General features: G+C 38.7%; 1 long non-coding RNA gene across 1 annotated transcript; it reads left to right on the top strand.

Moving 5' to 3' along the window:
* Positions 1–2822: 2822 nt before the first annotated feature.
* Positions 2823–6285, top strand: LOC119713920 (uncharacterized). Its single transcript, XR_005261054.2, has 3 exons — positions 2823–2928; positions 3180–3381; positions 3840–6285. It is a non-coding gene; the product is annotated as an uncharacterized lncRNA (long non-coding RNA).
* Positions 6286–10811: the final 4526 nt, after the last annotated feature.

Genomic DNA, 10811 nt, shown 5'->3' with positions numbered 1-10811 from the left:
GGAGAAGCAGATTAGTGGGTTTCTTGTCACTTCTAAGTCATGTGCTATTGAAGAGGCAGGCTATCGGTGTAGATACTAAAAAATAACCAGAGGACAAATCTTTCATCCTTAGAAAAGTTCTTGAAATAAACAGATTAAGATGAAAAAGGGAGAGAGAGAGAGAGAGAGAGATTGGAAAGAAATCAAATGGAAAATCATCTCACTTTGCACTGAAATTTTTTTATGTAGGTCTAAGAGAGTGGTAACTTTAACATTATATACATGTTGCAAAGCTCCAAAGGAAACTGAACTTGGTGGAGAGTTAATCTCAAAAACAAACAAACAAACAAACAAACAAACAAACAAACCCTTTAATAAATGCAGATGATGACCAACAGGAATCAGAAAAATCTTCTGGCTTTAATAGCTTTTTTTTTTTTTTTTCTTTGCTGCTGTCTCACAGATGTGTGTGGTGTTTCAGTCCATGGATTTAGCCTGAGGCTTTTTTTTTGGAGGAAAGAAGTCCAACCCAGTCTCTTGTCATTGAGCAAAAGCAAACATAACTTCCATATGTATATATTTTAAATTTACCTAACCTGAGAGGGGAAATGTGTCTGGGTTCTGACCTCTAAAGATTTTATTCTAAGGACAGATACCAAGAAGGGAAGAGTTAGTTTGTGATTAAAGTCCGAGAGCAGGGCAGGGTCTTGCTTCAGTCCACCCTTCTGTCATGTATCTCCTGCATAAGCTTAGGAAAACCATTACAACGTTTCTGAGCTGTCTATACCTCAAGCCACAGATAGAGTCAGGGGAGGAAACTGTTTCTTTTCTACCATTTTTTTTTTATCCATCCTTCATACATAGACTGGGTTAGGGCTTGCTTCTTTCAAGAGGCTTCACAGTGCCTAACGAAGCAGCTGCTGGGATTGCTCTATTCTCCTGTTTAATACCTGGAAAGAATATCAAAATCAAACATTTAAAATAGAGAAAGAGAGAGAGAGAGAGAGAGATAAAGGATAAAAACTCATTTGCCTGTCAGCCTGGCCTTAAAAAGAACTAACATGAAGGAAAGAGTGAAAGGAGAAAAAGGCTATCTCATCTTTATTATCCTGTGAGCAACCTGTGGAAGTGCCAGCTAGTTTCATGGTACCTCATCTAGCTCTCAGATTTCTAGGGCAAGGCCTCTTTTGGGAGAACTTTGCTGGATTTTGCTATACTGGTTTACTAGATGGAAAATTCCTCCTATTGACAATACAGTTTATCATCTTTGCTTCTTTATTCGACTAAAACTGAAACAAGGAAAAATACAGTCTTACTTAATACTTATGTATTTTTTTTGTGTTTCTGTTAGAAGGTTAGATTTGAGTCAAATGTGGCTTTGTGGCCAGCTCTTTTTTTTTTTTTTTTTTTTTTTATATATATATATGCCACACCAAGTACATCCAAAGCCAGAAACTCCTCCCCATCAACCCAAGTTGATGCACCTGCAGTATCATGTATTACTGTTACAACATCACCATAGATGTAAACTTATGTTGTTGAAGATTGATGACATTCAATACACTTTCTGACACTGTAGTTCTGACAGAGCTTAGAAACTCTTAAAACTCTCCTGTACTCTTCCTGAAAAAGGACAGCTGGAGGGAGCTGACTTTAGATCCTATGCACTGAAATATGCTACAGTGTTTTGAATTAGAAAGCAAACAAACAAAACATGTATTTTAACACAGCACATAGAACTACTATTCACATGGTCCATTTTGAGGATGATGCCAGGTGAATCATAAGATGGTTTTGGTTTCTTACGTTCTGTAAAAATAAAGACAAGATGGAATTTTTGTGTTCTTATAAAACAAACAAATCATGAAAACATGATTTCTTCAGTTGCATTTTTGTCAGTTGAAATTCTCAGTAAAATTTTGGAAGTAGGAGATTATTATTATTATTATTTTTTCTTAATACCCGTGTAGAAAATGGGCACTTATTACTGATTAATTACTTCTCCCATCAGTTTGCTTCTAATGAACTCCTAACTACTTCATGGAATCCTTCTGCTCTCCTTGCTGAAGAAGATCTGACTTCTACTAGTCAACAATATAAAGCATACTTCTACTGCTAGTGTTATTAAAGCAGAGACACATCTGATGATATGACTGGTGTCAGGAAAGCACGTGCCTTGGAAGTTATTTGTGGATAATCATGAAGATTAGAGGAAAAGAAGAGAAACAGCAGTGAAGAGAGCCACAGTTACCCTTCTTCATTTGAAATAGCCAGCTCCAACTTCTCTACTGTGTCTCCTCAAGGAGGAATCAAATCTCTCTTCTTCTCTCAGATATCATTCCATCAGGCTGATAAGAACCACAGTCAATAAAAAGGAAAAAAAAAAATAGGTATGAGCTCAAATACTTCTGCTTGGAAATGTGCTTGTGGCCAGACATACTGCTTAATCTGTGTGGAAAGAAGAGTGTAGAGAGATGGTAAACAGTTCATGAAGCCTTCATCCTTGGCTTGAATGAACTTGCATCTCTAGGAAGCTGTCTTTCATAGACATTTTCCAGTGTGTCCCTCCATTCTGCCTCAAAGAAAACTCCAGCTACATTAGCATTTATATGTGCTTCTGCAGCCCAGTCAGCGCCAAGTGCCTCAGGTCTGCCAGCTTGCTCTGCATTATTCCAGGTTGGTTACAGTGTTCATCTCCTATGGCTTTTGTTTAAACCACCTCCACCACAAACTGCAGAGAGCACAGCTGTGAGGATAACGTGATCAGCTGAAAAATGTTAATAGTAGATTACTAGGCTCAGTATAGAAACTGGAGACAGGTGCTCTTAAAAACAATGCCGATATTTTAATTATAAACTAAAGATTTGAAAAGAAGCATAGACAAATTTACTCCTACTCACCTGTAATTGAGAATGTAAATACTAATTAGCTGGTGTTGATTTCCCAAAGGTAAGTGTTTGCCTATCTGTGGCTGCATGTGGCTGATGCAGCTGGTGGAGAGAGACAGGCTATGGCTGTGGGCAGCCTACCTATGCAGCTCATCAGATGGAGCTATGGAGCAGCTTCGGTGGAAACTAGTTCAGAGGAAGCTTAATTTTTCTTAAAAAATATAACCAGTGACGCAACAGGGAAAAGTTTTGGAGCGTTCAGTGAGATTCAGAATGTTACTAACCTTATTTATATACAAACTTGTTTTTAAGGTGCCTTCGTGAGAACACGGTTGCTGGCCTGGTGGGTCTGAGCATCCCACCCTGTGCAGTAATCTGTCTCCAGAAGCAAGCAGTGGTAGGTGCTGAAGAGCTCTCTTTCACAAGACCTGGCTGCTCCAATGTGCCTGACAGACATGCAGCACAAGTCTGACCACTCAGTATTCAGGCACAAAGAGAGGATGACCCTTGTCAGGTACACTCACTCTTTGGCACTGGGATTAAGAGCTGTGGATTGCTGTAAAATCCTCATTTGTTTGTGGGTGTTGAGGGAGAAACTCTGTGAAGACTTTCAGCATCTGTTCTTAGCTAGAAGGGTATAGGTCACCCTTATATCCAAATAAGAAAACAATTTCAGAGATTATCATAATTTCAGCATTATGCAGAAGTACACATTCCTGAAGAATTCAGCTAGTCAGTGTTCTGCACCTGCTGTTGTTTCCTGAAGGAATAAATTGCTATTGTGGATGTATAAAGCCTTCAGCCCTCTAAAAGCAAGCATGATACTGTGCCATAAATCTTTAGCCTGCAGTTGGGACTGGTAGAAGCATGGCTCACAAATTCAAAGGGGAAGAGCTGTGTTAAGAACTCTGCTGTTGTAATTTTAACATATTTCCAGGCACTTTTTTCACTTTTTTTTCTTTTTCCTCCTAGGATTTTATTGATGTAATTGAAGGATTTTGGATTAGAGAGGGAGTTAGGAACGAGGGTAGTGAGGGTGCTAGTGTTTGATGGATTCTGGGCTCTGCTTGGATGGGTCATTTCACTGGATTTAATACAGTTATCCTCAGAAATGCACACATTTTACCCTTCAGGTTGAACAGTTATAAAATATGAGGAAGGCTGGATTAAACTGGGTTAGCAACAAAAAAAATTACACAACTTTGCTAGTGTTCAGCACTCAGGCATTACACAACCTTCTACCTCTCTAGTGTTTAGTAGCTGTTTATTTGAAATCATTTTATGCCCAAGGTTAAGATTCCATTTAATGAAAACAAAATGTAGAAAATGTGAACTCTAGACACAAGAGATTTGAGAATAAATGTAGCTGTATGGGCTAGATTTATTCTCTCCTTCCTTTCCCCATCTTCACCCTTTATTTTTTCCACAGAATCTAACCAGCACCCTTATTCTCCTTTCATTTTTTATAAAATATGCTGTGATGGATCATGTCACAACTACTTAAGCAGCAGCACAGTGAAACAGCATTTCAATAATTGTTAAAACTGCACAGAATGCTATGCTGTGACTGCTACTGGATATGTCTTATCCATGAGCATGTGAAAATATGAATATCATGGTCCATAAATATTTATCTGGGGGAAAAATTCTGACAATAGAAGTCTTAATCTAGCAGACTTCATAACAACATTCATCTCTGGAAAAATTCAGATAAGAAATACTGCATTTTTTTAATTATTTTTATTTAATAGAAGCTGTAATTAATCACTAGAATAATTTGTCCAAGGGATGTTCTGGCTTCTCTGTCACATGGAGTTTTAAAATCAAGATTAAAATGTCAGCCTAAAAGATTTACTGTAATCAGCTAGAGGTTATTGGACTTGATGCCACAATTAATAGGCAAACTTCTCTGACAGTAGTAAATGGGAAATTTGGTTAAAAGACTCTATCTCTTCCTTTCGACCTTGCCACATCTGACTTTATGGTATCAGTCAGCCTGAGCTTATAAATACTAAAGAGATACTTGAAAGGAGTTAAGCAGTGGACAGGAGTTTCTTTGACATATGGAGTGGGCAAGGTCTTGGGCAAGCTTCTCTAGCTGACCCTGCTCTGGGTGGTGGATTTGGACTGGATGATCTCCAGAGGTCCCATCTGTGGTCTTATAGTATCAGTGCATTTTTCCCAAGTAATCTTCAGCATTTGGGACTAGCAGACATCTGCTCATCCTCAAACTGAGCGGAACTGGGGATGTTGTCCAGATCTCTTTAACAAGGACCCTCAGACTACTCATTGATGCTCACTGTTTTCCAAACAGCAGTTTGACAGCCTGTTAATAACCTGTGATGCCATTAAGAAGGCATGCAAAACACACCCTTTGTCTATCTGTCCATTTCTGTCACATAGTCATTGTTTACCCTTTATTACAAATTATAACTATGATTACATATGTACTGGGTTTGCATGGCAAGGCTTTGGTAGAGGGGCTTTGCAGGGGTGGCGTTTCTGAGAAGAGTCCAGCAGCTGCCCCATGCTAAATAAGGACCTGTTTCAGCTGGCTCCAAAGGGACCTGTCACTGGCCAGAGACAAGCAATAAGCAATACTGTACACCTCTGAGAGTAAATTTAAGAAAGGGGAAAAAAATGCTGCACAACAGCAGCTGGGAAATACGAGGTGACTTGCAGACACCAATGTTAGTACAGAAAGAGGACAGGAGGTGCTCCAGGCATGGAGCAGAAGTTCCCCTGTGGCCTGTGGAGAGGCCTCTGGTGGAGCAGGCTGTCTCCCTGCACCCATGGGTCCCACAAGGAGCAGATCTCCACGCTGCAGCCCATGGAAGAGCCCCCAGTGGAGCAGGTGGATGTGGCCTGGAGGAGGCTGCAGCCCTTGGAGAGCCCCTGCAGAAGCAGGCCCCAGGCCAGAACTGCAGCCCGCGGAGAGGAGCCCACGCTGGATCAGTTCGGGAAGGACAGCATCCTGTGGGAGGGACCCCATGTGGAGCAGGAGCAGGCAGTGGCTGTGAAGAAGCAGCAGAGATGAAATGCTAGGGACTGACCATAGCCCCCATTCCTCTGTGCTGCTTGGGGGGAGGACATGAAAGAGGATGAATGGGAGGAAGGTGGTTTTTTAGTTTGTTTTTAGTTTCTTGCTGCTCTAGCTTGTTAGCAATAGGGAATAAATCACATTAATCTCTCTGTGCTGAGTCTGTTTTGACTGTGATGATAATTGTTGAGTAATCTCCATCTTTATCTTAACCTTTGAGCTCTTTTCATCATATTTTGCCCCCTTTTTCTTTGAGGAAGAGGAGTGGTTGTGGTGAAGCTCAAGTTACCTAGCTGAATAAAACCAACCAAAACTTTTAAAAGAAAATAGCTTCTCCCTGTTCCTCAACAAGTGAATAGGTGCAGGAATAAACCTACTTGAAAAATGGTGGAACAGATGAGAAGATGAGGAGGTAATAGCAGAGGTCCCATCCAGCTCTGACAGACTTAATGCAGGCTTTATCTGATCAACTGATACTGTTTTGGTCTGTCTGTGGGTTTCGGTCCTGTTGATAATAGGGAAAAATTTTGTCTTGTCACAGAGCTGCATTGGTCATGGGAGGAACGGGAGCTGTGCAGATTCTTTTTCATTGAGCTCCTGGACTGCTGTGTAGTGTTATGTCTCCCCTTTCAAAGGCACACAGCCTGTGACCGATGAGCACTAGAGGTGCAGAGCACAGCACATGGTCTAGTTGGTTGATGCTTAAACACATTGGAATGTCACACATACCTGAGGCCACAACACTGAGGACCCTATACCTAATTACTCTCCAGAGCAATTGGCTGCCTAGCTGCTTCAGTGCTGGTATGAGACTCCCAGTAAGCAGCAGAAAGCAGGTTGTTTTGCTCTGGCAGCTATCTAGAATGTTGAAATGGAAGTTCATTTAATTCTGTACTGGTTTACTGAAGGCAGTCTCCAAAGATTTATTGGTTTCACAAAATTTCTCTTTCAGCTTCATCTCTTAGTAACAGTCAAAGATCTTCTAGGCCCTTTAAATAAAATATATCTTCTCTATAATTCTTCACTGTCCCCTAAAAAGAGGTAGGAACAAGCATATGCCTGATGCAATACCTTTTATGCCACAGGTATCGTTACCAGGCAACAATCACATGCAGCTTTGGCAGAACACAAAGTTCTTCAGCCACTAACCCTTCAAACACCTCAACCAAGATATGCCTGCAGAAAACATCAGAGATCCCAGTGAAACAAAGCAGTAACAAAGATTTTCAAAATTAAAAAAAAAAAATCAACTTTCAAAAATATTGCCTCAAACAAGCGATGACTATTTACATGTAAAGGTTAATTTTATCTATTGCTGAAGGGAGGTATCCCAAATTCGCAGAATATCAGTAGTTTTAATATTTTGATTATGGCAGGTTCAGTGCAATTATATGAAATTGGAAAAAAATGTTTCTAGCTTCCATCCCCAAATACAATAAAGTGAGAGCTGAATAACTTGCCAGATCCAACAAAACCCTCTCCAGTCAAGCACTGTATGTAGTCATTTGTGTCAGCAAAAAAAAAAAAAAAAAAAAAAAAGGTCTAAAATTATCTTACCTTACAATGACAACATGGAAAGGTTTTCCTTGTCGCAGCCATTAGAATAAAATCTGTGAGTATATTGCACAGCTTCCAGATTTGTGGCTGTCAGGGTTTTTGGAATCTATGATGCTTAGTGGATAAGCAAAGGTGAAACATCAATGGCTTTAACTCAGTGCTGTTCAGTTGGCTGCAGTCAGTTGACATCTACTGGGGATTTGTAGAGTATCCTCATATATGCCCAAAGGATTAACATAGCAAGAAACAAGGTAGTTGGAAAAACAAATCATGGTAGATTTGCTGGGGTGTAGACAGTGACATTCCAACTGGAGAACGTGAAAATCTGACACAATAGGCCAGTCAGGTCAGAAGTTTCAAAATGGGTTCCTACCACCTAAACAGAGGCAATTTCCATCTAATCAGCCCTCCCCTTTGCTTCTCTGCTGGCCAGAGGAGTTGACATTCTAGAGAAAAGCAGCTTGATTTCTCACACGAAAAGGTCTTATAGTCTGTTAAACTCCTCTTAGTCCATAAATAGAAACAGGAGAAAGAGACCTTTGAAAATGTCCGTGTAACTATATTTAGTTATATTTATCGGGAAAAAAATAGTGGTGGAAGCCAGAAGCTAGATAATGAAGCTGCTGGTACTCAGTCATATATTTGCTCAATACTGGTATCTGTGCAAATGTTATGATGTGCATCTATAAATTATAGTGTACAGAATCTTGCATAGACAAAATCCAAGTTTGTTCTTTCACATGCAAATATATACCCAAGAGCCAAGAACAGCTGTGCCTAAGGTCCACATGACAGATATGATTGAAATGGGTTGACAAGCCCAGTACCCCCAGATGCTATATGTGCAATGTTCAAAGGTGTTTGAAGGCTTCATAGCACATTAAAAAGGCCAGAAGATTAACACTGACCAAATGAATGACTCAGAGGCATACATTTCTCTTTTTCTTTGATTTCTTGAAGATGTTTCCAGGTAGGAAGTTTCTAAGGAATAATCTAGATTACAAAATGGACCAGTTCTCACACACACAAAAAAAGACATTTAATGTATTTCAATTTTGCATTTTGTGGGGAGAAATAATTTTTAAGTAGTTAACTATTTTGATTTTTCACACAGAATTTCTTTGAATAGCCTTTCAGCAAATCTAAAAGGGCAGGAAGAAAACTCTGCATTCTATTTCCTTCAGCATTTTTATGATTCTAGGGCCTGTCTCCTGTCATCATATATCATGCCTTAATGTGTGATTTGCACTGTGTTTGTGGAGCCTGAATTTTTGAGTTTTCATACTACAATTTTTTTATTGTCTCTTAAGAAACATTTACTTACAATAAAATCAATGTAACAGTACAAATAAACATGATCAAAATAAGTCTCCTGTTTTTTCAGGATCATATTGTAGCAGAGTCACATAATGATAAAGGTGTTGATACAGAAGTTTGCCAGAACTTTCTTCAGTGCTTTCATTCTTGGCAAGACATGTTCCCATATTTTATTTAAAATCTCACAAATTTTTGAATTTCTTCCTGGTGATATGCCAGGGTGCCTGGTTGCCAAAACAAACAAAGCAGATGACAAAATTGTCTAATTCTTTTATATTTCCTTTATTACATTCTGGCTTGTTCACATAGCAAGGCTATAGATTTTGTCTCTCAATTCAATGCTAAATCTATTATTTCAAATCTCATTCTTCATGCAGAAATACCTGCTTCTAAGAGCTTATCTCATGGCATTAAAATTCATACAAAATGTTATTTAAAAGGTGGGCCACTGACAAGTTTAGTGTTTCTTTGAAGAATTGTCTTATTTTATAATGATTTACGGTAGCACTGATGCCTACTAATCTGGACACTGTGCTATTCCTGCTCATTATTGCAAGCAGGGCCATAAAACGCAGGTAATAAAATGTTCTTCTATACAGATGAAATATTGGAAAAGTCCTTCCTTCCTTCCTTCCTTCCTTCCTTCCTTCCTTCCTTCCTTCCTTCCTTCCTTCCTTCCTTCCTTCCTTCCTTCCTTCCTTCCTTCCTTCCTTCCTTCCTTCCTTCCTTTCTTTCTTTCTTTTCCTTCCTTCCCTCCTTCCCTCCTTTCTCATTCTCTCTCTCTCTCTCTCTCTCTCTCTCTCTTCCTTCTTCTTCCTCTTCCATCAAGTCACTTTTTAAAATACTTTTTACTAATTTCTCTGGAGCCACTATTAAAATATTGTAACATACACTTATTTATTGCATGTTGTGGCTGTATGTAGAAGCCAAAAAATGAGACCCAATAAAATTGAGACCCAATAGAACTGGATTAGAATATCAGACCCCAGTGTTCTAAAACATTTATGAGCTGATAATTTTTAATTTATGAGTTTACTTGGTACCTGCATGCCTTTGTCTTTGAATGGCATTGAATGCCAATGTACCAGGAGATTATATTCATTCCACCGTATTTGAATTAAGCTCTCCTGCCAATTACTGTCAAAGTGAAAAAACAAACAAACAAACAACAAACAGGCCTAGTCCTCACTATAAGTGGCCAAATTTCACAAGTAGATGAAAGATTTTTTTTTTTCCTGAGTTTAGTACACAGAAATTACTAATATCATTGTAGTATTTAGACAGCCTAATCAAATTAGGTCTTTGTTCTGGTGTTACATAAATTTGTGCACATTCTGAATTGGAAAACTTTAAAATTGAAAATCTGTTTTATTTACATGTTTTGGGAAAGGTATTTAAAACTTTTTTTTTTTTTTTTTTTTTTTTTTTTCCCACAGTTTTTGTAAAAAATGTGTGTGTCCATGTTACATATGGATAAGGGTCCAGATTAACAAGGACTTGTTTATTTTCATAGGGTTTCTCTTCGATTTGACTTCAGTGAGTTCAACAGTGTTGTGATAGCTTTCCCCACCAATAAGGACACCACCTACATCAGCCTCCAGGTTTTCCCATGGAGCATTGTATTTGATATTCTTCCTTCTGCAAAGTTAATGCAAAGAATGTCCATGTCCACTCAGCACAGTTTTGCCATCCAGCATCTCAGGTCTTGTTGCAGTTAATGGAATGGTAATCTGATATATCACTTTCTGTTTCCTTTTAGAATACATGCTTCACAGCTTGTCAAGTATAATAAAGATATGACATGTGCAATAACCTTTTCTTTCTTTGTGAATAAAAATGTGTTATACTAAAATAGGCTGGCAGAGTTCCATCAGCCAGAACACTTTCATAAGTAACTTGCTTCATTTAAAAAAGAAGTGGAGGAGGAAAAAAAATCAGTTTTTGGAACCAACAACAAACAAGGTCTCACAAAACACGCACATGCAAAATATATGATTTAAAGCAATACTACATCTGTTTATAAATTAATT

The sequence above is a fragment of the Anas platyrhynchos genome, chromosome 1 (genome assembly GCF_047663525.1).
Source record: "Anas platyrhynchos isolate ZD024472 breed Pekin duck chromosome 1, IASCAAS_PekinDuck_T2T, whole genome shotgun sequence".
Lineage (NCBI taxonomy): Eukaryota > Metazoa > Chordata > Aves > Anseriformes > Anatidae > Anas > Anas platyrhynchos.
This window is presented reverse-complemented; position numbering and strand designations above follow the sequence as displayed.